The 26,553-nt window shown below is 37.5% G+C and overlaps 1 long non-coding RNA gene across 3 annotated transcripts in view; it reads left to right on the top strand.

The window, feature by feature from the left end:
* Positions 1 to 26,115, top strand: part of LOC107052700 — a 39,407-nt gene extending 13,292 nt beyond the window's left edge. For all 3 annotated transcript variants that reach the window (XR_001465361.4, XR_005857628.2, XR_005857629.2), the window contains 3 exons: positions 18,490 to 18,584; positions 23,295 to 23,507; positions 25,532 to 26,115. This is a non-coding gene — a long non-coding RNA (uncharacterized LOC107052700). The remainder of the gene's footprint in view (positions 1 to 18,489; positions 18,585 to 23,294; positions 23,508 to 25,531) is intronic.
* Positions 26,116 to 26,553: the final 438 nt, after the last annotated feature.

Below are 26,553 nucleotides of genomic sequence, written 5' to 3'. Positions count from 1 at the left end.
GAATTTCTAAGATCTTGAGATCATGCTGAGCTCCATTTGAAGCCAATTGCAGAGAACAGACAAGAAGCACAATACTGTAAACACCACTGAAACTTTTAGCTCCATGAAGAGCAAACTTACCAAAAACACCTACTCTGAACATGACCAAAATGCATGGAACACTACAGTGTATCATAAAGAACATAAATCCTTCAGAAATACAGCAGCTCTCATCATAGCTTAAAAAAATATGTCTTTTAGAAACCTTTTCAAAAGGGAGTAGATACATTTATTTGCTTATGAGTCATCTGCTGTGGTCAAGCAAAGGATTTACCTCAATCATCTATTCTTGTTCTAGCTACGTGAGGATTAGCAAAGAAACACAACAGATCTTTGAGACAGAAACTGTCATAGACAGCAACTTAAAGCTATGCTGTAGAGATAATCTTGTCTCTTGCTACAGTGCTCTGAATCAGTTCAATGCTTTCTTCTGGATTTCTTTCTTTCTTTCTTTTTTTTCCTAATTGTACAATGGAACCATACAGGACTCCCACTCAATTGTTTAAGAACTATACAGAAAACGCTAACCTTATTTTTCCTAGTAGCAGCCCATTTATTAACATGGTTTCCAATAACATATTTAAATACATTATCTTTTTCCTAGCAGTAGAGTTTGTGGGGGTACTGGTTCTACTGCCTCTGCTCTCATTTGAAATACTGCTTCTATTTTCTTCTCTGCTGCAGTGTTTCCATATGTACCTGTTAGTAATGACTGGATGTTGTTACTAGTCATAGTAATGACTAGCCCTGGAAAGTAGCTGTCACATACAGAGTTCTCAAGAGGCAAGAGAGCTAACTAGTTAATTTAAATAAATATTTGAATTTAACAGTGAAAGATGAGATTCTTAGTGCAAATTCCCTTCAAAGACAACACAGTTTCCATCTGACTCAGGAATGAGTAACAATTTCACACAAGAGGACCTACGAAGTACTTCTCACCCTCAAATAATATTACAAACATCAACAAACCAATAAAATAAGGAATCATACGTGCATGATTATGTGAGTTCTTACTGGGATCAAGAATGCTAGGCTTTTAATGCTGTGTTTAGTCCACTAAATACACCTGCCATAAAATACTGCATCTAGTTATTAAGGGCTATCCCTTCAGAGAGACAGATTGACTGGGCCACTGGACAGGATACTCTGGTATGGCCACAGGCCACCAAAGACTGGCTTTCTCTTCAGGGTAGGCAGGCAAGTATGCTCTTTCCCTCAGTAAAACAGCATTTTAGCCACTTAACTTTATTAGGTGGTTACGGCACTCATGAATAAGAAAACAGAAACTGCTTCTGAGTTTTGTGGCTTCAGAGGATTCTACAGCCTTTTGGGAGGACAGAATTTGTACTGGTATTCCAATGCATTTAATACTTTTGATACCAATGAGAAAACTTTTTATGACCTTTTTAACACTGTAAAAATAAAGCTGAAATAAAATAAGTGATGCTTTTTAAGGGGATTCTGATTCCAGGTGTGATTTTCCTCTTTGTTCAGTTTGTGTTCTTTGTGATTCTTGGGTTTTATTTTTTTCCTTTGATTTCCAGTGCTGGAGATCTATGTGCAGTGTAATTAAAAAAAAAAAAAAAATCACACTACTCTATTTTGAATGGCAGTTTCTATACTTTTTAGGAAGACTAATGTTCTTTTTTCAGTTCAACAGCATAAAGTAGAAGAATTCAAGTTGCAATAGCCTAAATAACTTTTTACATATTTATTATTGTACATCCTGTCTTCAGTATATTATGGCTGGGCTTTTGGCAAAAAATACAGTTTTCTTTAAGTCCCACATAAATTAAAAAGTTCAAAAGAATTCTTTATGTTTTTTTCAAAACAAGATTTTTAAGTGACAGCAGCTTACAGAAGAAAGTGGGAGTTAGCTGGGATGTTAGCACCAGGTTCATGAGACTGGCTTGAGCCATCAGACAACAGATTAATGCAACCAAACATGGTCTTGGCATAGGTAGAGAGATAATGGTATCTGAAATGAATGATAACTTCAAATACTTCAAATACATGACTGTGATTTCATTTACTTGATTTTAAGTATTTTGATCTCATGTATGAATTAAAACTTGTGAGTGATCTGATGCCTAAGATGGTTTTAATCAGAGGAATCAGAGAAATGTTTCCTAGCACTGGACTGTTAATACAGATTTTGATGACCACCTGCAATCTTCATTAGCTAAAATACAAAGTGTTGTGAAGACTTTGCATAGATGGTGGCCTGAAAATTAATCACAGAATATTGGTCATTTTATATTAATTATTACTGTTCGAATCACTGAAAAAAAATGTATAAAAGAAGTCTCTGCCACTTGATATCATACCATTAGTGATATCGTTTTTTGCAATTATCTAAGAGCAAAATGCTGGATTACTCTGTAGCACATGTTAAGTATAGAAGATCAGTTTGTTTCTTGACCTTAGGCTCTAATCCATGTGGGCTATCATAAACAGCATGCATAGTAACTTCATTCAAATGGGTGGGGATTAAGTAAATGCTAAATAAGTAGTGTTTATAATAGCCTATACATTATTTATTGTAAATAGCTCCAAATAAACTGCATATAAAACAACATAACAAGATGGCACAATTTGCTACTGTTGCTGTGCACAGGACACAAATCATTCCTTCCTTTTGGAAAGGAGGGAGAGGAGGAGACTGCAGAGAACTCTTTCAGGGACACAGTGCCTCCTGAGGGTACCCTAAGGTGAGCTGGAGCACACCAGTCATGCCTGGCTCAGAGATCTGACCTGAAATGTCTGCCAAACTAGTATGGAAATAGCAGCAAGGAGCTGATCTCAAATGTAAATGCGAGGTTGGATATTAGGAAAAATTTCTTCTCCAAAAAGGGGGTCAGGTGCTGGAATGAGCTGCCCAGGGAATTGATTGAGTCACCATCACTGGAGGTGTTCAAGAAATGTATAGATGTGGTAGTAAGGGACATAGTTTACTGGGAAAATATTGGTGGTAGATGGACAATTGGACTGGATCATCTTGGAAGTCTTTTCCAACCTTGGTGATTCTATGATTCTGTGAGAAGATACGTAGTTCACCTGTGCATACATGAAATTAGAAACAGAAGATCAGAATGTAAGAGATTTTGTAGACTAAAGTCTTCAACTGTGACTTGAGATTTCTAAATCTCTTTTAATATTGTGTATTTCAGAAGGGAGAGGAAGGAAAGGAAGCACTGCAGAAAGCAAAACTGTAGGCAATATGAATATACAGTCAGTGTTTTCAGGAACATTGCAAGTATTTAAGAAGTTATGGCTGGCAAATAAGAACCAGAAAGTTAATATTTTCACGAGCTTCTGTAGATGACACGCCTTATTTTAACTGATGATTATACAAACCATGAACTATGAAGATAATTGCTTCCCTGGCCAAATGACAAAAGAATTCTTATTTCCAGTATATGCCTTGTTGAATGCCGAAGGCATTGTGCATGCTAAGGCTAATGCTTTGCTGTATAATAGACATCTACTGATTAGTAGTTCTCAAGCTTAATTTGGTGGTGGTATGATAAATTAGGGAGTGTCTTTCTAAGTAAAACTGACATAATGCTTTTTTTTTTTTTTTTTTTTTTCTCCCACTGGAAATAGAATAAATCAGTTCTTCCAATACAGCACCTCTAGAAAAGTTCATTACATTACAAGGAAAATATCTTCTGCATTCTATGTATGTGACATTTTTTAAAAATGACCCTATTCTTTCCATACTTGAGTGTTCTGTCTGTTTAATTGCTTTCTAAAGTCACATTAAGCAGCATGAGTACTGGCTCATGTGTGGCTCCTTTGTCTATACTTTTCCCCAGGGGAAGTTACGCTGTTCTTTACCTTGTACCAGTGATTTTATCTGTCAGAAGCCAAGGAAGGATGACTTTAGTGATTTGGCTTCTGAGTGGGATGCATACTTTTCTCTAGTTTGAACCCTTGCAAAGGGAATGAAACTATTCAGTGTGTTTATCTGGGGGAGATTTCTGACAAGACTGATGCTGGAGTTTCACTGTAAAGGGAGCGAACAGGCAACGATTGTGATTATGGCATCTCACTGGTAACTGTGTGAGAGAGCATAATATCCCCTGCTGGAATGAGGCTGGGATCTTTGTCTTGGGAAACAGAGAGAGGAATATGTTCCTACCTCTTCTAGTTTTTACATGTTCTACAAGTTTTTACAACTTCTACATTAGATCTTGGATCTAAATATGACTTCTCAGCCATGAGGCAAGGCACAAAAACACATGCAGCTGGCAGCACAGTTTTTCTGGATATGCATAAATATCTTATGCATGATAAAACTTGATGAGTTTTTGAATGCTTATCGAAAGTATACCTGTTTGTCCCAAATCAAGTTTGCCCTTGGAAACATGAGTCACACAATTTAAAAGCCTTGAGACTGAAGCTGTGAGATAAAACAAATATGGCAACTTAATCTGATAAAGCTGGGCATCTGCTGTGGTTGTCCATAAATCTAAACGCAGGAATCTGGACCAAGCAGGTGACCACAACAAGGCTCTGAGGACTGCTCAGCCAAGCAGATGCTGTGGAGCCTAGTGGACACCACAGGACCATGCATGGCAACCTGATGTAAAAAGTTTGGAGATTACCTACTACCTACTACCTTACTAGTTAACCCTGGACAGGACTAAATAATTTTAGATGTAGTAGTCTGTATAGAGGACACTGGAGTACTTTCTTATATGTTCAGGTGCCATCATTTACTATCTGGCAGCTCTATTGCAACAGATTAACATTTGAAGGACAGAATAACCCCATGGCTAGAGCTAAGATTCCCTTTTTTTTTTTTTTTTTTTCCTTTTTTTCTGTGTTACTTCAGGGAAGAACTATGCCAGTTTTCCCCTGCTGTCACACTTGTTGCCCTGATTATTTTTTTTTTTGGTCCTTTTCTTGTACTGGAGATACCCTAAACAAGTTCTGAATAAAGTCTCTTAGAACATAAGGACAAGCAGCCAAATTACTACCAAAAAATGCAAAACGCATGCCAAAGCAAATGCATGAAACGCAAAAAGTATTTGTGCAGGCAAATACAAGGCTTTATAGACATCAAAAAAGTAGGAGAGAGAAACTTGACACCATCCTCTGTGACAATGTTTGCACTGCGGTGTGCAAGTGGGAGTAGTTACCAAAGATCAAAGGTCATATTTCAACAGAGGAAAAGAATAATGTATTCACACACACATTTATTATTCCCACTTAACTAGAAGATAAACATAACAGTTATTTATACATTCTATGGATTCTGTCTTCATATTTGTGGATCACAGTCAATACCCACTGACATTACATGACAGACTCCACCTCAAATTTAGTATCTCGTGAGAACAGCAAAGCTCATATGATGAGGACAAGGTGACTATTAAAGTGTTCCTACTATTGCAGGCATAATATTATAAGAATATCTAAATAAAATAGAGTCAGTACCCATGAAATTTCTGTAATGGAGATTGTTAATCATACCTTAACTGGCATATACTCCTATAAGTATTTCAACTTGACAGCTACTGTCTTGGGGAAGATATAATAGAATTGTTTGAATTTCATAAATAACTATTTTATTTATTAATAAGCAAGCTATTAAAAGTGTGAATGAAAAAGAAGAGGGGAAGCAACAAATACCAAAATGATAAATATATTAAAAGCAGAACCCTTTTCTAGTCACAAAAATACAGAATGGTTAAGGTGGGAAAGGACTTCAGGAGCCTGCCTAGTCCAACAAGGCTCAAGCTGGATCACCTATAGCATGTTTCCCAGGAATTATTATTATTATTCTAGTTTTCTTTTTTTTCTTTCTTTTTTTTTTTTTTAATAAGAAAAAATATGACTTTATCCTGCTATGAAGTCTATTTAGTACTGGAAGTTTCAGGTGGATGTTAGGAAGGATGAATCATCTACCCTCTCCAATACACAGCAAATACCATCTGTCATTCTTTCTGGATATTTTAAATATGAAAGTACCACTACAAATGCTTGTAAAACTATTCACATACATCCACTTTCTAAAATTGCCATGTGGTTGAATGCCACATACATAATGAAGCCTGAGTAGCTGAAAGGCAGAAGTCAGCATGTGACTGTCCCAGCTGTTCACAGTACCATTTTGGTCACATCTTGTGTGGATGTGCAGCTGAGCTACAATGTCACCCAGAAGTCCCCGCTTTCTCACTTCTGTTCTAGCCCAATCATCATGTTGATTTCTATCTCATTTCTTCTTCCTTTGCATCGAGGTCCAACATTAATTAAAACCACTGTAGTATTGCAGTGATTCAAATATTTCATATGGTTGAAGAAGGAAAGAATAGGTCAGAAAAAGTTGCAATGAAGAGTTAGGACAGGAGCAATTTATTGTTTCAAAGAAATAAGAAGTTTGTGTAAAAAAATGCACAAAAACATACAAATAAACAAAAAACTAACCAACAAACCAACCAAAAAAAAAACAAAAAAAAAACCACCAACAAAAAAATTACTACCACCACCACCAACAAAAAAAAACAACCAACCATCAATAACCTTTGTAACCTTTGGATAAATTTATTGTCCTTGACAAATATAGAGAAGAAACAGAAATCAAAACAGGTACCAATCTGGCATTCAGACAAACACATCAGAAAGTGTCTTCTACCCTTTTATCATCACTTCTTTATTTGTGTCCCAAATAATAGCACAGCTTTTCCTCCAAAAGTCCAAACTCTTGCTTCTCAGCATTCTACTTATGGGGTGAAAGTGTGACACCTGAAATACCCATCATCTGCCATTGGAAATAATTGCTTATGCTATTTGTTTAAAATATTCTGCACCCACACTACAGAATAATGACTCAATCCTTACAGAAATGAATAATGAAGAAATGAATTGTTTTATTTATCAGAATATTCCACGAAGTCTGTTTAGCACAAATGTATTGTATTGGCACAAATATATTGAATTATTTATATTTTTTTTCTAATAATAAAAAAGCCCCCCACAAAAAAGAGCACATCTGTATGATGCCATGCAGCATTAATATATGTTTACAGACATGTAATACCACAGTGAAGAAGGACTAAGTAAGGTTTTGGAACAGCAGATCTACTTTTCAGCAAATTATTCTGAACACGATATTGCCACTGCTGCAGTTAACACTGCTAGCTCAGTACTAGTCCAGAGATTTTTGCTCTAATGCACAGTACAGACTTTCCTTAAATGTTATAGGTACATTTACAAGTTTAGTGGTTGGATATACAATCACATCTCAAGCAGATTCATATTGAATAATATGTGAAAATAGGATTTTTGTAAGTGTCTGGAATATGTGTAAAATAATTTAATTATATAGATCTCTGTCTACCAACTAACTAAAGATGCATGAAAACACTGAATTTTAGGGTTGAGACTGTAACTCCACACAATTTTTTGTACCCCTTCTCCTCATTGGAAATGAGTTGGAAGGTGGGAGGAACAAAAAAGAAACCAACAAGTTTTTTGTTACCCTCCTTGGTAAGAGTGTAGGCAAGCTTACCATGCTCTCTTCTGCCTTGAAGTGGAACTCTGCATGTCAGATTTTTCCTGACCATTTGACAGCCTTGCTGGAGGTGACTCCAAGGTATATAGGGATATAAGCACTGTTAGTCTTTTCTCCTTTCCCACACACTGTACTATAGACACACAGCCTTGAACATATGCATGACAGAGCTGAAGGATCAGCTTTGGGTGGAGAGTGTGGGAGTTTCCTACAAGAATCTTGACCACCGCTGAACAAGGCAGGTCCAAGGGAGCTGCCCCAGCATTAATGACTCTTTTTCCCTTTTTCCCTTTACTAGGGTTTTTCGGCATACAGAAACTGGCAGAGTACCACCATCCTTGCTCATTGGTATAGCAACTCTGGAATGTGAACTGCAACTAAACCACATAAGCTATGTGCCCAGCTATCCCTGAGACAGAAAACCTAAGAGCAGGGATGGAGTTTCCTGAAGGAATAGCAGCACAGAATGTGAGTGTAGAATTAATTCAGGAAGGGAACGTTGACTATAATCATACCATTGTTTCCTTGAGGTTGGCATTTAAAATGCTTTCCTGGGTGATCCAACTAACACTCCACCTCCCTGTCAAATTCTCAGGAGGACTTCCTTCTGTAGCACTCTCCACAAAATAAGTTTCAGCAATGACTTCCATGAGGAAATAACCCATGAAAACTGGCACAGCTTCACAAAGAGCAGATTGTGCCTGACCAATCTGGTGGCCTTCTATGATGGACTGAGGGCATCAGTAGACAAAGAAGAGTGACTGATGTCATCTACCTTCAATTCTGCAAGGCCTTTGATATGGTCCCATAACACATTCTTATCTCTAAATTGGGAAGATATGGGTTTGAACAGTACACTATCCAGTGGATAAGGAATTGGTTGGATGGTCACAACCAGAAACTTGTGGTCCGTGTCTCTTCTCAGGTGGACGCTGGTCATGAGTGGCATCCCCCAGGGATCCATCTTAAGACCCATGCTCTTCAACATCTTTATCAATGACGTAGACACTGGGATTAAGTGTATCTTCAGCAAACTTGCTGATAACATTAAAAGACGAATGGTGCCATTAATACAATAGAAGGGAAGCCATCCAAAGGGACGTGGACAACCCAGAGAAGTGGGCTTAAAAGAAGCAAATAAGATTCAACAAGTCCAAGGGCACTTGGGTTGGGGCAGTCCCAGGTACATATACAGAATGGGAGAAGAACTCACTGAGAGCAGCCTTGCAGAGAAGGACCTGGGGGGTCTTGTGGATGAAAAGCTTGACAAGAGCTAGCAGTGTGTGCTTGCAACCAGGAAGGCCAAATGTATCTTGAGTTGTATCAAAAGGAGTGGCCAGCAGGAAGACAGGAGGTGATTGCCCTCACTGGTTAGCCCTCATGCGGTCCCATCTAGAGTACTGCATCTAGGCCTGGGGTTATCAGCACAGGAAAGATGTAGAGCTGTTGGGGTGTGTCCAGAGGAAGAACATGAACATGATGAGAGGGCTGAGGGACCTCTCCTATAAGAAAGGTTGAGGGAACTGTGCTTGTCCAGCTTGGAGGAGACTTTGGGGAGACCTTACTGTGGCCTTCTAGTACTTAAAGGGAACTTAGGAAGGAGACTTTTTGCACAGTCTGACAGTGATAGAATAGGTGGAATCATTTTAAACTAAAGGAGGGGAGATTTAGATTAGATGTTAGGAAATTTTTTACTTAGAAGATGCTGAGATGCTGGCACAGCTGCCCAGCGAAGCTGTGCCTCCGTTCTTGTAGGCATTAAAGGTCAGGTTAGATGAGGCCCTGGGCAGCCTGACCTAGTGGGTGGTAACCTTGCCCATGGCAGGGAGTTGGAACTAAGGCCTTTCCAGCTCAAGCCATTCTATGTTTTTATGACTCATCACAGCAAAATTATTTGGCTTGAACTAATATTTGAATAAGACAAATCATCTGAGAGTTTAAGGCTGGACTAAGACTAGCTGACCTGAATCCTTTACTGAGCTCTTCCGGCAGAACCCATACTCTTGAACAAGTCAGTTCACAACTCTACTTTGGTTTCCCTCCCTGGAGAGCTGGCTACAGATACTTCTTTACCATAGGATGTTTCAGGAAATTTTCAGGAGAAGAGTGCTATATATGAACAGAGACACAAAACAGCAATTAACCTCATATCAAGATTAATGGTTGCCCATCAATCCATATCACAGTTATCACTGTGACTATGTGAAGAGCCAGTAATGTCTGTCTTTAAGATTGCTTTCACTCCCTTTTTATGACTAATGCATTAACTTTGCAATTTTAAAAATTCTTTCTTTGTTCAAACAGTAGTCCTCTTTATTTTTTCTACTTGAGTAAAGAAGTGAAACAAACAAAATGGATATTCTGATAATTCATTTGGAGTATGTGAACACCAGTGAGACAACATGTGGATTTTCTTGATGTTTATCACCACTCAGCCTGCTCACTTTCCGATAAAACCAGCTGTGGTGTGTATGTATCTCACAGTGTCTGCACACTGCTTCATTTTCTTATATGCCGTCCTACCCCTATCTGTCCCTCCTATGTATGTATTTACTATTTATTATACAAATACCTATCAGTTAGTGACTTTGCAGTGATCTGCCAATAAGCCTTAATAGTAAGCTCTTCAAATTCAAAAACAACAACAAAACTCTTCCAGAACAACAAGAAAAAGACATTTAGTGAGTGCTTGACCTTGATGTGGTGAAGAGGATCGTGGTCCTACACCTATTCTAGCTGCAGTGATAGACCCAGCATCACATTGTGATCGACTGAGATGCACAGATGGGCTCTAGAGAGAGGGAATGGAACTTGTCTTTGAGCACAAAAACACTAGGAAACAGCCTCTGCAAAGAACAGAAAGAGCAAGGTTGCCTCATAAGGATGTCTGACCTTGACTGTACGAAAGCACTGTTTTGAGGGCTTATGTGCTGTCACAAGGAAGTTAGAAGACTGTTCTCTATGCTTGAAAGAGAGACACAGTGTCTGGGAATATTAACAACATTACCCTGTTAAAAAACTGTGGAGAGGCTGAAAAACATTAAATGAGAAACATTTTAGAGAGCATGATGCTATATTATCAGTAGCTATTAACCATAAGAACATGAGAAAAGTAATTAAAAGCATTAAAAAAGTCTCCTCAGAGAAACAGATGAAATAAACATTGCACCAATGAGCTTACAACAGATTTCCAAAATTATCTTATGAAGAAAGTGGCAGCTGTGAAAGGAACAGAAAACACGTAAAAATCTGCTATGTGGTGCAAAAATTGTCACGATATAACCAACAGCAAAGGAATGAGATTATTTGCTAGTACTCCAATTAAAGATAACATTGGGACAGACACATTGTTTTCTCACATATACATTCACATACATATGTGGTTTTGCCTGTCAAGTAGACTGGCCCAAGGGGAGCTATTTGCAATTTGGACTGTTATCTGCAACTCAGTGATCCAATTTCTTTAACATTTTAACCTCAACCATTTATTTTGTTTTAATATTTTATATCAATTTTTATGTTTCTATTTGTAGGTATTTATTTTAGCAGTTTCAGTGAGATCTTCAGATTTTTTAAAAGTATTGCTTTAATTCATTCTACTGTATAAGGTATTATACACCTCTCCATGTAAGAAACAAATACAAGCTCATTGCTTATTAAAAGAATATTTAACAAACTTTTTCTTGATATCAATATCAAAATTCAGTTTGTTTTTTTTTTTTCTGATTTTTTCTTTGCAGCATTTTTTTTAAGGGGCATCATCACACATTTTCCCCACCTTTGCACAAGTAGCAGCTTTCTGAGAATCAAGTTTCATTCACAACTGAAAAAAACCCAGCAACTTTTAAAATGTGTGTCCTTCTAACATATGTATACGTACATTCAGAAATATTTATTGTTCATTGAAGAGGTGGCAGAAAAACACAAATGTTCTTTTATTTAAAATTAAATTGGTAGTAATACCAAAGTAATGTTTTTGAAAAAAAAACAACCAAACAAATAGTATTAATCAAACTAAATTTTGAAAATAACCACACTGTTGTTTGTTCTATTCCTACACATATATGCTGTTTCCTTAGAGTTAATTCTGTTTATCTCATAAAGAAGAAAAGGGTGCTTAGGACAAATATATTTAACACCTAATTATACATAGAATACTGTAAGTAGAAAACATGCGGTGTAGTACATACCATATCGGGTAATTCATTCTGTAGTACGTGGAATTTGAATTTGTACCATTAAAATCGGTAAGAAATTAAAAAACTAAAAAAAATAAAAATAAAAAAAATTCTGGCAGTGTGTTCTTTGCTCTACAAACACAAGGCATTGGTTGCTTTCCAACTTACTTCCCTTCAAACCTCATTCTGTGAAGGACACATTTTCTTCTACACTGGTAATAATCAAAAGTCCTTTGATCTCAGTACTATCCTCAGTGTTCTCTCCATGTGGCAATAAGCTTGAAAACCACAGAAATCATTTAGCTGCTCATTTGTGATCTCAGTTGTGTGCTCAAGGCACAGTTTGTTTTCCCGTATATATTTATGATTTTTCCTGTCTGCTCCATCTCTACTATGCCATGTCATACATTACCAGACTCTTGTTTGCCTACGTACAAAAAGGACTGTACAGGCAAAAGATCCTACCTCAGAGTGAAAACATCTTCTTACAATATTCTCCATCCACTGAGTTAGTGCTATACCTTATTCTGCAGATCTTCTTACCATTCCCTTAGAGGTCTTCTGCTCATTATTGATATCAGCCATAGATGTCAGAAAATCTTCTCACTGGTTATTAATTGCTATTTGTTATTTCACTGCAGAGTCTGATTTCTCTGATACATCAGTGATAATTATATTTCTTGGGATCTTTATTGTGGCATTATCTCTCTCACCAACAGAAAAGCTGGAAAAGGATCCAGAAATCAAGGCATTAAACCTTAATGACTCCTGGGGAGAAGAGTCGGGCAATTGCTCTTCTTTGAGCTATCATCAGCTGGAGTAGCATTATGAGATGCTCCAAGCATAGGGCAGGGATCAGCCACTTGAGCCACACTAGCTGCTAGAAAAGCTGATGCTCTGCCTCTGGCACCCATGCAAAGCTTGTGCTGGCAGTGTTGCTGCCACCAGTGCTGTGATTACTTGGCAGCCTACTGACCTACATGGCTTCCTGTTTTGCCTAAGCCTAAAGCCATCCCCAGATCCAAATTCCCTGTTTGGCAAATGTCAAGAGGCACAGATATGACTAAAGCTTAGTGGCATTACAGGCAGTCCTCACGTCAGAGGTTTAGGTGCCAATGGGTCTCTACTGATGGTAATGTAATGACAGAGGAATGTGGATACAGCCCAGGTAGACACCAAGTGACAGAAGCATTTGAGATGCTATGTATATGCATACAGTTCCCAATTATTTCTTTACAACCTTTTCTGGCTGTAGCTGTAAGTTACTTGCCAGCTTACCTAGGATGTACCTTCGCGTATCTAAAGCATTAGTGCCCCACACACTGATTCCAGACTTAGATAAATTAAAAAAGAGTGATAAAAACATAGTAAATAGCACCAATTATTTGCATTTTGTTTTCAATTATGGCTAATAATGATTAACAGAAGGAGGGGTAATAAATTTTTAATATGGAATTCCAGATTTCATATGACTAGCAAAAAAGGAATTTGACCGACACTTTTGATTAATTCTCAAACATAGATTTTGTCTATGTATCTATATTTTAAAACAACAAAATGAAAACAACAAACAAAAAAAAAACAACAACAAAAAACTCCAACACCATTGCCTTATTCTCCTTCCCCTCAACCTAATAACCATTTGCCTGAGCTAAGAAGTACCACTGAATTTTATTGTCACCTTTGCTCATTTCTACCCTTCAAGGCTCATAGAAATCATTGCAAGCACATACCTAACAAAAACGAAATCCACCGTCAGCAATCCATCACTTTTTTTTCCCAGACTTCTTCACTCCCTTCCCTTCTCCACACACATCTGCTTCTGTTCGTATTTTCCATGAGATGCAAAGCTGAGAAGATGAAACTGGACTCCATTCTAGATAAGGCAGAGACAGACAAAGGAAGTTGATGTGGCATGGCCCAAGTGGAACCGGTCCTTTGGAGTTGATTCCTAGCTTCAGTGTAGACAAATCTATAGTCCTTGTGATGCTCATTATGTTGTTCACTGGAGAGTGAAAGGTTAACAGGGGGATGTATTTCCATACATTCTGGTTATATGAATTGCTAAGGTCAGTCCTGAGTATTCCTAAAGGTATGGGGAGACACAATGGAGGTATCTTCTCCCCCTAGGAAGATCCCTAGGGTTTAGACAGTAATCAGAAGTCCAGGACTGTGTCTCAGTTGATACACAAACTGTAATCAGTGCAGGCTTTTCCTCTAGGGAAAGGCCTACAAGCACGTAAAGAACAGAAAACAAAATAAGATTCAGATTTAAAATCTCAAAGAACTGGGTCATGCTGATCCATATGATAGCTAGCAAAGTGACAACAGGAGCAGCTTTTTCTTGTCATTCCCATTTTTCCCCTTTCTAATGGGCCCAATGTGCTAACTCAAACAGCAGAAACAGCTCAGCCTTGTTATTGTTTTCTTTTCTCCAAACTGTTTTGCTTTACTATGGTTCAGATTACACTCCAATTGTCTCTGCTGAGATTTGTGTTTATCCAACAGTTTTTGAAGGAGCAACAACTGTGAAATAGCCTCTATGTGCACAGGACAATGGAAATAATTTATTGATTCAACAAATACATAACCATGTATAGGTCAATATTTTTAAAGTATTCAGTCTACAGTGTTTCAAATATACGTGATGAAAAGTTGTTTGCACCCTTGTCATTGAGACTCCCAGGGGATGGAGGGAAGCTAGTCTGACTACGAAAAAGCAAGTGATGAGGACAAGATTCTTCCCTGAGAAACCCTTAGTCAGCTGTATGATGTCCTACTTGAGGTCTCTATATGAGATTTCTTGGCACACAGAACACAGACTTGGAGGAGGAGTGGGTCATCTCAATTTACCAATAAACATTTATATATTTTATATTGTGTTCTTTGGAATAATGATTCAAGTTTGGCCCCCCCAGCTCCCAGTTTCATGGGAAAAACAGCAGGTTGTCATAGAGCCATTTTTAAGTTCCCTTGGCAGATGACTAACACCTAGGCCACTCTCATGAGAGGTGTAGAAATGAGGCAGAAGATGAATTTAAACGTATGTGCCTTATAGAGGAAGTACTATGGACTGAGTACTACAGATGTCTGGATTAAACTCTATCTTCCTAAATGCAATGAAAAAGGAAGGATTAAAGTATCTGCCTTGAACAGGAGATTCAAACAGCAGATAGATGGCTTCTTAATATTCTTCACAGCCATGGATAAACTGCTGTTTCCCTCCTTAATACTGCTGAGTAATCGGTTTGGGTTGCTTCCCATTTTTAGTGCTGGTTTTACAGGATCCTCACATAGGATTTTAAGCTCTGTCTCTAAGTGCAATGGGAAGGTTTGGCATTGAACTTCAGGGCTATGAGGTCTGCTGCTGGTGAAGTGGCTAAAAAATGAAGAAAACCCCATCCTACACAACTTTTGTTATGTGAACATATTTATTCTGGTTCTTGTCGTTAGTAATTGTTCTTAGTCCCACTGAAATCTATTGCCAAACCCATGTGGACTTCAGTGGGGCAGTCAAGTCTCAGGGTCATGCTAGTCTCTTTCACAGAGATTATTAATAAGCAGAATGGAGGGCTCAGTGCCCATGGAGTCCTAATGGTTTAGCCAACACAGATAACAAAGTAAAGAAAGAACAAATGAAATTCATTCATCAAATGCATCTTTGTAATGGGAGGGTGCGCGGAGCCTCATTTGACTATAAGCATTATTACAGATTGTGCACAGGCTATAACAACCAGAAGGTTTCAAAGAAATTGTTGTGACTGTTGGCTGTAGGAATCTGTTGGCTGTTATCTGAAATGGTTCCTTCTCAAGGAAGTAATGGCAGGGTAAGACAGGTGATTGTCAGCCACTAGAGTAACAATTGGAGAAAACAAAAAATGGTACAATGCAGTTAAATATTTTGATTTTAAAACTAAAAGGCATCATTAAATCATTAACTCTTGTTTCTCACAAGACAGTTCCATGAGGCAGAACAGTTCAAAGGTGTAATCAACTCAGTTTTACTTCCAGTAGATGTAGCACAGCTGTCATCTTGGTTGTGAACAGAGCAGGGATCTGTAAACCTGGGGACGACACTGCAGGTCATGGGCTTTTAAAGAAGTTTTATTTCCTCTCTTCAGCTCATCTCTTATTCTTTTGCCATGATATTGGCACCACTTGTGTTCCTGTAGTGGATGATCATAATTAGACCGTGTGGAGCAAAACTACAGCATTGAGACCTTTTTAACATATCAGTATATCTTGTCAGTATTGCTACACTTCTGTGCTACAGATCCAATTGTAAATATCTTCACGGTCTTCATGCTGTACATGGCTGCATAACTTCAAGAGATGATGTCTAGTTGTTCGCTAGGTAGAACTGGACTGTGGTTAGTCCTTTCTTGTTTGATTCTGCAATGAACTGACTGTAAGGAAAAGATATGTGATTTCAACATGGTAACTCCCATACATTCATTATCCCTTACTCATTCCTTAAGAAGAATATTGCAGTTCCAAAGGATTCATCTACAGCCTGTTCAAACCCATCAGGTCACACGTGCTGAGTAGACTCACTCACACTTTTGGTCCCACTCTCAGCCTGTTCCCTCATGGAGATGTCTCAGGTTTTGGAACACATGGCTTCTCTATTTGACGACACCATGCGTCACATGCAGATGGCAACTGTTATCTGCTCTTTCCCCAGAAACAACCCTCTGAGTACGTTCTGTTTCACCACAGGCTTTTCCAGTATGACTCCCATATCTTGCAAAATCTGCTTGCAACACACCGAACAGCTCCTTTTAGTGTAGCATTATTTAAGTTCTTCCAAAGACTTGCACATGAGTTGGGAAGTAAATGTTATTCTGACTCTTTTCAGTCAACTTTATGTTTATCTTGGAAAGCCAGAAACACTTGAGCATAATGTAACTACTGAACTCTGGACAACAAGTAACCTCAAATCACATGGGGAAATCTAGTAGTGTTTTTTTGTTTTTTTTTTTTTTTTTTTTTTTTTTCTGACTCAGCAAAGTATTTTCCACTGCTTCTGCTCAAGCTGCATGACTGTACCCCCAGAGCAAAGTGGACCTGTATGACATATACTTACTAATTCATTCCTAGCTTATATTTTTCAACAATTTTTTTCATTGCTAACCTTTCATATATGCATGGGTGGAGTACTCATGGCAGCTCAAACCTGTTCAGCAAGAAAGAAACTGCTCCACAGAAGATGTATAAACCTCCATTACACACTTAAAAATTGTTAAGTGATTACATACTCTGGAGTTTCACTGTGATTTCAAGAGTGTTTCAAAAATTTGTTATTCAGAGAAAACTTGCTATCTGACGCTAGTTATTTTTGAAGAAATGTGCCCATTTATTAAAACTTTATCGGGCACAGGATGTAGTGTCATAATGAGGTAGTTATGTCTGGTTAATTCAACAGTCCAAGATAGGAAATTTGAAGTTTTTGTTGTTCTGGGACATGAGTTTCTTTCCTGCTAAACACACAGGCTGGGGGAAATACTCCAGTTGTTGCAGCAGTATGATAAAAGACACAAATACTCCAAACTAGAAATTCATGTAATAGGAAACATGGACTTCAAGCATCTTTACATTGTGTCATTCAAATTCTCAGTCATGATGTTAAATAGACAATATTTTTTTCAGTGTCTTCATTTTCAGAGTGATGTATAGAGATAAATGAATGCCCATTAAAATATGTGTCCTCTTTGGACTCCTTGAATGATTTTTAAAGCTTGTTACAGAACAGCAACAGTATTATTGAAGGAGAGTATTAAAAAACACACATCATAGCTTTAATTTTGCAAAAGAGCCAGTAAGAAATCTCAGGAACACAATAATTTCTAAAGTAAAAACACCTGTGTAAAATATAAGCAGCTTTTATTCAAGAAAGATTTGCCCAGCTGTTGAAATCTCTCTGTACTGCTGTTTAGGTCATGTGATGCTATAGTCACAAATAAGCTGACTACATTGACTGAAGCATCATGCTTGGCAAAATCTTATGAAGTATTTAATTTTAAAAGAATATTCTGATAGAACTATATTAAATTTAATAAAATTTGAGTCATTTTCTCACCTTGCTTACATACACAAAGGGATGATTCGGGCCTGTTTTTTCCCTGCTTACATTTATAAATGGCCCATCACATGCATGGGATGAAATTCCACTAAATTATTTTTTGAAAAACTGTACCAAACTATGTTAAAAGGGCAGGGTAAATGTCCTTTTTTTTTGGAGAATGCTCTTCTACTGTATGCCTTTCTCTTGTTCATATCATAAAACAAGTGGTCCCAGCTGGGCTATCACCAGGGCATGGACATCTTTAGGATGACATATCTCACTTGCATTGCTTGTTATTGTGTTGGGCTGCTCTGCTCTCTTCATACCTGTGACTCATTTGTGTATATGCCTCTTTTTAATATATTTTATAATAAATCCTTTACTACGCTGGAGTTGAACTGTTCTAGACAGCCTATATTAGCGTGACTCATTATTATCTAAACATTCAAAGGTAGAACTGGATATATGTTGTCTGATTTCAACATAGGCAAACTCAGCTTACAACCATGTGTTTGCCCGGAGCTGTATCACTTAAAAACAAACTTTAATTTGCTATGCCAAAAGCTGCATTCATTAGTCAATCTTGAATTTCAAATCCTGACTTGTAATAGGAAATCAAGAGAAATAAATGTTTTAATAAATGCAAACATCAAGTTTATATGAGAAATATTTGTTCTAATCATCAGGGTCCTCCTGATCTCTGCAGCATGAATGTCCTGAGCAGTCCTGGTCCTGGAAGAACTGCAGTAGATACAGAGAAGAGCAATAAGGATGATCAAAGGTATAAACAACTTCCAATTAAACAAGTTAGGAGACTTCAGCCTGGCAAACAGGCAACTAAGGGGATATATGATAAAGCTATGAAAAATGGGGAGTGGCATGGGAAGTGTGAATGGGGATCAGTTGTTCATTGTCTCTCTCAATTGTAGAAATAGTGACATCAGATGAATCTGTAAGTTGTTGTTTCAAAACAAACAAAAAGAGATTTTTCTTTTCTCATGCAGCATGTACTAAGATTTAACATTATGGTAAGAGTTTAATGGTTGCTAGAAATTTGCACAGATTGAAGGACAAACTGAATAATTTCATGAAAGTAAAATCTATAGAGTCACAGAATATACGGAAGTCCGCAAGTAGCAAATAATCAGTCTGTTGAAATGCTTGGGAGAATTACTACCTATCTGCCCTGCTTTTAGTTGTTATTCTGTTTTGTTTGTTATCTTGGTCTGGTTCAGCAAAGTTATATGGTGAAGATGAGATACTAAATGAGTATTTATTTGGTCCTGGTGGATCTGCTTTATCTATCTGGGAGGTGAAAAACATCTTCAGTTCCAAGTAGAAAGCTGTACTTCTCAGACTGCTGAATTGATAGTACTTTTAAACGAATTGTTATCCTCGACTCTGCAGAATGGAAAAAGGGACAGAATATACATGTATATTGCCAGATTCTGCACCTGTAATGGGGTAATCTTGGCTATACATACAGACTGGGAGATGAGACACTGGAGAGAAGCCCTGCTTGTAAGGCCTCTGAGGATTTGGTCAACAAGTTGAACATGAGTCAAGTGTGCCCAGACAGTGAGGAAGGCCAAAAATGTCCTGGCATGCATCAAAGAGCACTGCTTCCCTCAAGCTAGTCGAGGGAAGTGATTATTCTGTTCTATACTGCACCAGTGTGGCCTCACATTGAGTACTGTGTACAGTTTTGGATGCTATAGTACAAAAGGGTCATAAAACTATTTAAGTGTACAAAGGAGGGCTAAAAAAGATGGGGAAAGCTCTAGAGGGGAAGATGTATGAGCAGGGGCTGAAGTCCTTTGGTTTGTTTAGCCCAGAGGTGACTTGAGGGGAAACCTCATGGCAGGCAACAACTTCTTTATGAGGGTAGCAGAGGGACAGGTGCTGATCTTTGCTCACTAGTGACAGTGATAGAACCTGAAGGAATGGCTTGAAACTGTGACAGGAGGGGGTCAGGGTGGGTATCAGGAAAGGGTTCTTCACCAGAGAGTGGTTAGGCACTGGAACAGGTACCCCAGGGAAATAGTCACATCACTGATCTGCTGGCACTGAAGAAGCGTCTGGACAATGTTCTCAGTCATATTGTTTGATTTTTAGGTGATCCTGTGTGGATCCAGTAGCCGGACGCAATAATCCTTACGGGTCCCTTCCACCTCAGGATATTCTATGATTCCACTACATTTTCTATGGTGGTGAGAGCTCATTATTACGGGCTCACATGAAGCAAGTTTGCATAAGCAAATGTTAATCCAGCAAGTAAAACAAGCAGATATCAAAGGGAAATTTATGACACTTTGGCATAAACGAAAGCAAAGCAAACAGACACAGAAATCCATTCAGCAGTAATGCAGTATATGATGTGAGAGGGTAACTGGGCTTTCCAACACTTTGCTATGCTACTAATAGCTGTTCCTTTCCTGGCACTTAACCTGACATTGGACAAGACGGCATGGAGCCTCAAACTGTCCAGCATGAACTAACAAAGTCTGTCTTGACTAATCATAGACTCATGACTGCTCCAGAGGGCAATAAATAGGATGACTGTATCAGCCTCTTTGTGAGATGCTGTGGGGAAGGGCTCCTCGTTTTACAAAGAAACTACACTTTAGTACCTCATCAAAGGCTCTTTTTCAATCAAGAAGTATATTTCATTATTCTGAAAGTCTCACAAGGCAAACCTGTGAAAGTAGTTTATGATGTATTAGTGACGTTTGGGAAAGGGGGAAAGAGAAGGTGTCATCCAAAGGCAGAGATGGACCTTTCTCTCTCAGTGGGACAAAGTTTGGTGGGAAAGAGTGAAAGAGCTTTCCAGCAACAGGTGGCAAGAAAGAGACAAAGCAATCAATTAGAAAACAGGTGATTAAGTCAAGTAGAGCAAGTGTGCAGAAGGGGAATGAAGGGAACTAGACATGCAAATGGTGGGTAAATCTTGTCAGCACTGAAGGAGCCTATGTTTAACATAATGTGGGAATGAGAATCATAGAAAGATGCTGAGAGAAAGGAATTCAGGAAGAGGACTTTGGAAGGTATGGAAATAGGCAAACAAACTTGCCCAGAGTTTGAAATGGCACGTAAATATGGCTGAGAGTTTAAAATATAACACCACGATGGAAATACCCCTCTCATCTCAAATGGAGTAAGGAAAATAGGTAGAGAGAAATTCAAAGAAAAGCGATATTGCGTGGAAGACAATCCAGATCATTGAATTTCTGTTTGACAAAATTATCTGAAAGAGCAGCAAATCATAGAAGCCAGAAAGGAGAAATCTTTGCCTCTGTCTCTTGAGACATCTTGTAGCTGCCAGGCTTTATGCTCTTTCCTCCTTTCTTTCAATTATATAGTTGAAATGTACAACTCTGCTACTGGAGGCCAGTCAAATCTGGGATATTATCACTTTGTAGTCAGTCTAATTGAAATCAGAACTGACATTTATTTCCTATAGCAATCTCTAATATTTTAAATTCAAAGTTGTATTTACTCTAACAGTCAGAAATCACATTTTAACTGAAATTTCAAAAGAAGTGCTTATATATCATGTATACCATAAATATTATTTTTCCCTAATGTTAGCCTTCTTCTAGGGCTACCATGCTCTGTCTCTGGAAAGCCTACTATTAAACAAGGGTATTTTTTTTCTGGTGTCAAGGACATTTTTTGACATTGTGTCATAACTGTCTTCAGTGATTTGTGAAGATTCTTAGTATTTGGAATTTATTTATTCTTTTGTTTCTTTGTTTATATTTTTACAAAGATATATTACAATAAATCAGTATCCTAATACAAAAATATTCTAATTGATGATTGTACACTGTTTCCACAAGTTATAATAGAAATCTTCTCATCTTGTAACACATATTTTAACAACATCTTGTTACAGTAGTAGGAGAGGTTTATTATAGTAAATGAAAGAGAGGAACCTATGGATGTTCCACCCAATGGTGTACTACTTTTCAATGAATTAAAGCAGTGTAAACAAAGAAAGGATCAGTTTTCTACAGCGTCAATTAGGTTATAATTAAAGGACAGCGACCAACACAACTAATTATTAGGAGATGGGAATTTGATAACTTTGGTGAAAAGACATCTCTGACGTTTTTGCTTACAACAACAAGGAGCTGGACTCATTGACCTTGTCAAGGTGTTTTGTAGCCTTATTTTATGACAGTCTATTCTGGGCTGACCATTTTAATGCCATTTACTCAAGCTGGAAACAATGAGGACAAAGATTTCCTTGAATGTGTCAGCTTTTTGAATGTCAAGTAGATACTGTGTGCTTATTAAATCCCTGGCACTCTTTTGCTCCTTCAAAAATGATTCAATATTTTTACTATAAGAGTTAAGAGTTAATTTGCCATTATTTCTAGAAATATATGCTGCTGCCCTGTGTTACTTTAAATTAATTATGATCTACTCTTCCTCCATTACTGCACGTTTCCAGGTCTACTAATATATTTTTAAAATAAAAATTAGTAGTAAATTTTGCATGATCTTAAAATCGCAGTTGTTATGCATGAAAAGAATACAGCAGGTACTCCCTAGGAGTGAGGCAGTGATCTGTAGCTAGCATAGAGCTTTTTATGAGATGGAGGTGTTTTAAAACTGAAAATGGACACGTGATTGACAGCAGTCAGTGAATGTGTCTCTCAGAGTACAACTGACTACTGACTGAAGAAAGACAGTGTCACAGTTGTTAACAAAAGGAAGGGGTTCTGTGTCAACCAACACAGAATCCAGTGATTAATGTTAAAAGTCCTGTGGTGTGAGGAAGACCAGTAAAGAGTTTATGCTGAAATACACTAGGCACAGCAGTGCTCATTTAGAGACCAACAGATGCTGAGTGAAAAAACAGCATTTGATGGGGTGCATTTGCGTTCTGCAGTCTGATAAGGAACAGGGTCAACATAATGAATAGGCAGAATTCAGATTCTGAATTTTGTCATTAACAAAGATAAAAATATATGACTTAATTTTTACCTTATCCATTATAAGAATGTCAGAGCTGAGAATCCTGGTATGCAGGTTTTATGCATAGTTTTTCATTTTAGTTTCTGTCTACATGAGTTAATCTGCTTTAGTTGACACTGAATATTACCTGTTACTCTATTTCAAAGGATAATTTCTGTTATTTTTTATGTAGCAAATGCAGCAAAACAGGATACACAGAATGAAAATCGTAATGAAAATGTAAACAAAAAAGTAACCTTTTCCCTCACGAGACAAAGAGGTACTTTAAAGCTCAATGGTACGCACTTTCATAGAATCATAGAATGACAAGGTTGGGAAGGACTTAGGAGATCATCTAGTCCAACTGTCCAGCTGTCTTTTTCCACAGTTTGAATCAGAATATTAAGATATAAACTTTGGGAAGGAGACAAATCTTATGAGAGTAGTAAAATTATTGACTGAAATATTTATTAGAATAATTTTGCTGACACTTGACTTTCATTAACATTATTGTTTATTTGTACTACAGGAGTACCAATAATGCCAAAGATGCTACACTATAAACGATCGAATTTTACTGAGAAGCTCTGGAGCACGTCACAAAACAAAGAAAAGAAAACATGGTGAGATAGTCTTGTTGATGGGAAGTTCCTTCACAGCACTGATTATTTCCTTTAGAAAATCTGCTTTTTACAGATGACTGGAAGCATGAATGACAGTGACAGGAAGCATGTGGAAAAATGTAAGTCACAGTGATTTTCTGACTTTTCATGCTTGTTGCTCTAAAAAGGGAAGACATAAGTGAATCAAGTTTCATCTTGTACAGAAGATATGGCCCTAAAAGCTATCACAAACAGTAGGAGGTGTTGACGAGTGATATCTATACAGGTGCCACTGGGAGAACTTGTATGGCTGTTTGATTTGGATAGTGATAGGGAAATATAATTTTCCTCATGATTATTCAGACTAATTCAGGATATTAGTACAGACCAAAATTAATTGTTGCAATTGTTTAAAATAATCAACCTCTGCTTTATGATTATCCAGAAATTTTCATTTTCATTATTATGTGGAGAAGAAGGTAAACACCTATGTCACAGTATCTCATATGTAAATGTGTAAATACATAAGTCAAATATCAGACATAATATGTGTAAATGACAAACATCTAATTTGTATTCACAGTTCTAACAATTATTTACACAAAATAAATATTGTTATGTGCATGTCTGATTAGTTGCACAATAATATCCAGTTCGTTTCCATACTGAAGTGTGTATTTTATACGTATATCATGGCAGAATTTTCCAGATAGTTCATGTTTTTGATCTCCAAGATAAATGTTTTCCTCTCAAATCAAAACCAAAAAACAACAGCACAACCAAACCTACTGCAGGTATACTTTTCCAAAGACAAGTAGCAGTTTTGTTCTGTCACCTAGAGGAAAAGCATCTTTGTAGTGCTTCCTATCTTCTCTCTTAATATAAAGCTATGTAATTAATATACTTAAAACACTATAAATGCTCTTTCATGAGCTCTACAGTCATCAAGTACAAGACATATACAGTTTTTCTCTTGCAGCAGAACCAACATGTAATTAGGCTGTGCCCAGAGTAATTATTTTAAACATTTTAAAACAATGACAGAAATTATTTTTTTCTGAACCCATCATACACAGCATCAAGTAAGGCAGGGGACGTGAAAGAATCCCCAGTAAACAAAGAAGAGGTGAAGGCAAAGATGCAGTCATCGGCTGCAGACAAGTCACAACTCCCATGTGCCAGTGGTGCTCTTGCCTGTGTCTGCAGGGCCAGGAGAAGGGCCGGTTGCAGCGGGTGCTCTGGTTGAGGCCACGCCGGCGAGTCATGGCGTCTCTCAAAGCAGGCGTGACACCTCCTACAACATCAGACTTAGCCTCACCCTGCCTGAAAGCAACTCTCTGCCCAAGCTAGGAGTATCTAAGTTGACTTCTAAACTCAGTACCAAGCCCATTTTTAATTGGCAAGTTGATCGTGTGAAAATGCTGACTGAACGTCATTCGTAAGTACTAGCCTTTTAGTTAAGCACATATGCAGGTGGGGCATATATAAGCATAAAAAGCCCTGGGGGCAAATGGGAAACTAAGCTCTGGCAGTAGCATTGTCCCCATATTACAGCTCAAAGCAGATGTTCACTAAAGCTATGTAAACTTTGCCAAGCTGAATACAAGCTGGTAAATCCCATGAAATACAGGCTCCATGACTTTTAACAGCACTGGGGAAGCCTGGCTTTCCCTCTGTGTTCTGTTGAATCTTCCTCTGTGTTTCCATAAGAATATATCTTTATAGAACTGTAATTATGTTGCATTACAATCTGCATTAGAAGTAAGAAGAAGAAGCTAAACTCAGTAATTTTAAGCTAAAATCTCAAGTGAAGTCAGTAAGCCAAGTTTCCCTTATCTTCGCAGGTGGTCATAGAAAAGCCTTTGAAGATAGATGTGAGACAATCCTCTAAAACAGTATTACTTGCCCAATTCTAATTTAAAATCCAGTTTTATGACATTCCACTCATTTCAGAGAAGTTTGTTTCTCATTTGTGAAGTGAGTGAGATTAGATTCAAATCCAGTGAGGTTTAGTGCAGAAGGTCAGATAACACTAAAAGAGTATCTCCAGGCTTTTGTCTATGGAAATGAATCTCCTAAATCATGTCAGTTCTTGCAAAAGTATCGGGAATGATTATTAAACAATAGTTGTATTGCCTTAATTTTTTTTGTCTGCTTCTTATAGGATGAGCTTAAGGCTTCCACAGACATCTAAGGCTATGGAAGTAACCATACCAGACGAAAACCACAGATCCTTCTGGCCCAGCTCCTCATCTCTGACAGTAACCAAGAATGAATCCAAGGAAGTATATATGAACACAGTATATGAATCGGCACTTTTTTAGTGAGCTCAGACAGCCTACAGCAATCCTTGGCACAGGAACTTCCTGAGAAAAAATGTGACGTGCTTCCGTCTTACAGCAGAGTGCAAGCTGAGAGTTATAACACGGAAATTTTGTGACATTATATGCATATATGACCAACAAGAAGTATTTTTCTGTGGAACCATGCAAAACACATGATTTATCTGAGTGAACCTACATGATTCTAAAATTTAAATATCTTCCAGTCTTTGTACATTTCATATTGTGTTTAAAAATAGGATTTATTTTTAAGACAACGCCACTTTTCTTTAACTTAGTAGTAACACAATTAGCAAAATAAATGATTTTAAAAGATAAATGCTAATTAAAGTGAAATCTACTATAGTTACTACATTTGAATTCTGTGTATCTGACAAAAGAAATAAAGTTTAAATAACTTTAGTACCAGTAACATTTATGTTCCAGTCATAACTTTATTGTAAACTTTAAAAGCTTTTTTTTTTTTCTTTCAAATAAGTCCTCTGAAAATTTTCAGACACATACTTTATTTACTCAAAAAATTCATTAGAGCTTACTACCTGCATAGTGCCCCAGGTACAGAATGTATGGATGGTGCTTTATGAATACTAATTTAGATGAGGTTCCTGCCCTGAGAAATTTGCAACCTATTTTGAACAACCACAACACTGACAATTTAAGGATTAAGCACAGGAATAGATGCAAAGAGACAGAGGAGGTCAAAAAGGTTAACCGACAGAGATTCAATAGGACATTTAAAAATCACTTGAATCACAAATAGAGCAAGATTCTTCCAAGCAGAAGTATTAGCCTGAAAATTTATTCAAAATCATGTTCTGAAAGAAATTTGAATTCTGATTGTTTG

The sequence above is a fragment of the Gallus gallus genome, chromosome 2 (assembly GCF_016699485.2).
Source record: "Gallus gallus isolate bGalGal1 chromosome 2, bGalGal1.mat.broiler.GRCg7b, whole genome shotgun sequence".
NCBI lineage: Eukaryota > Metazoa > Chordata > Aves > Galliformes > Phasianidae > Gallus > Gallus gallus.
This window is presented reverse-complemented; position numbering and strand designations above follow the sequence as displayed.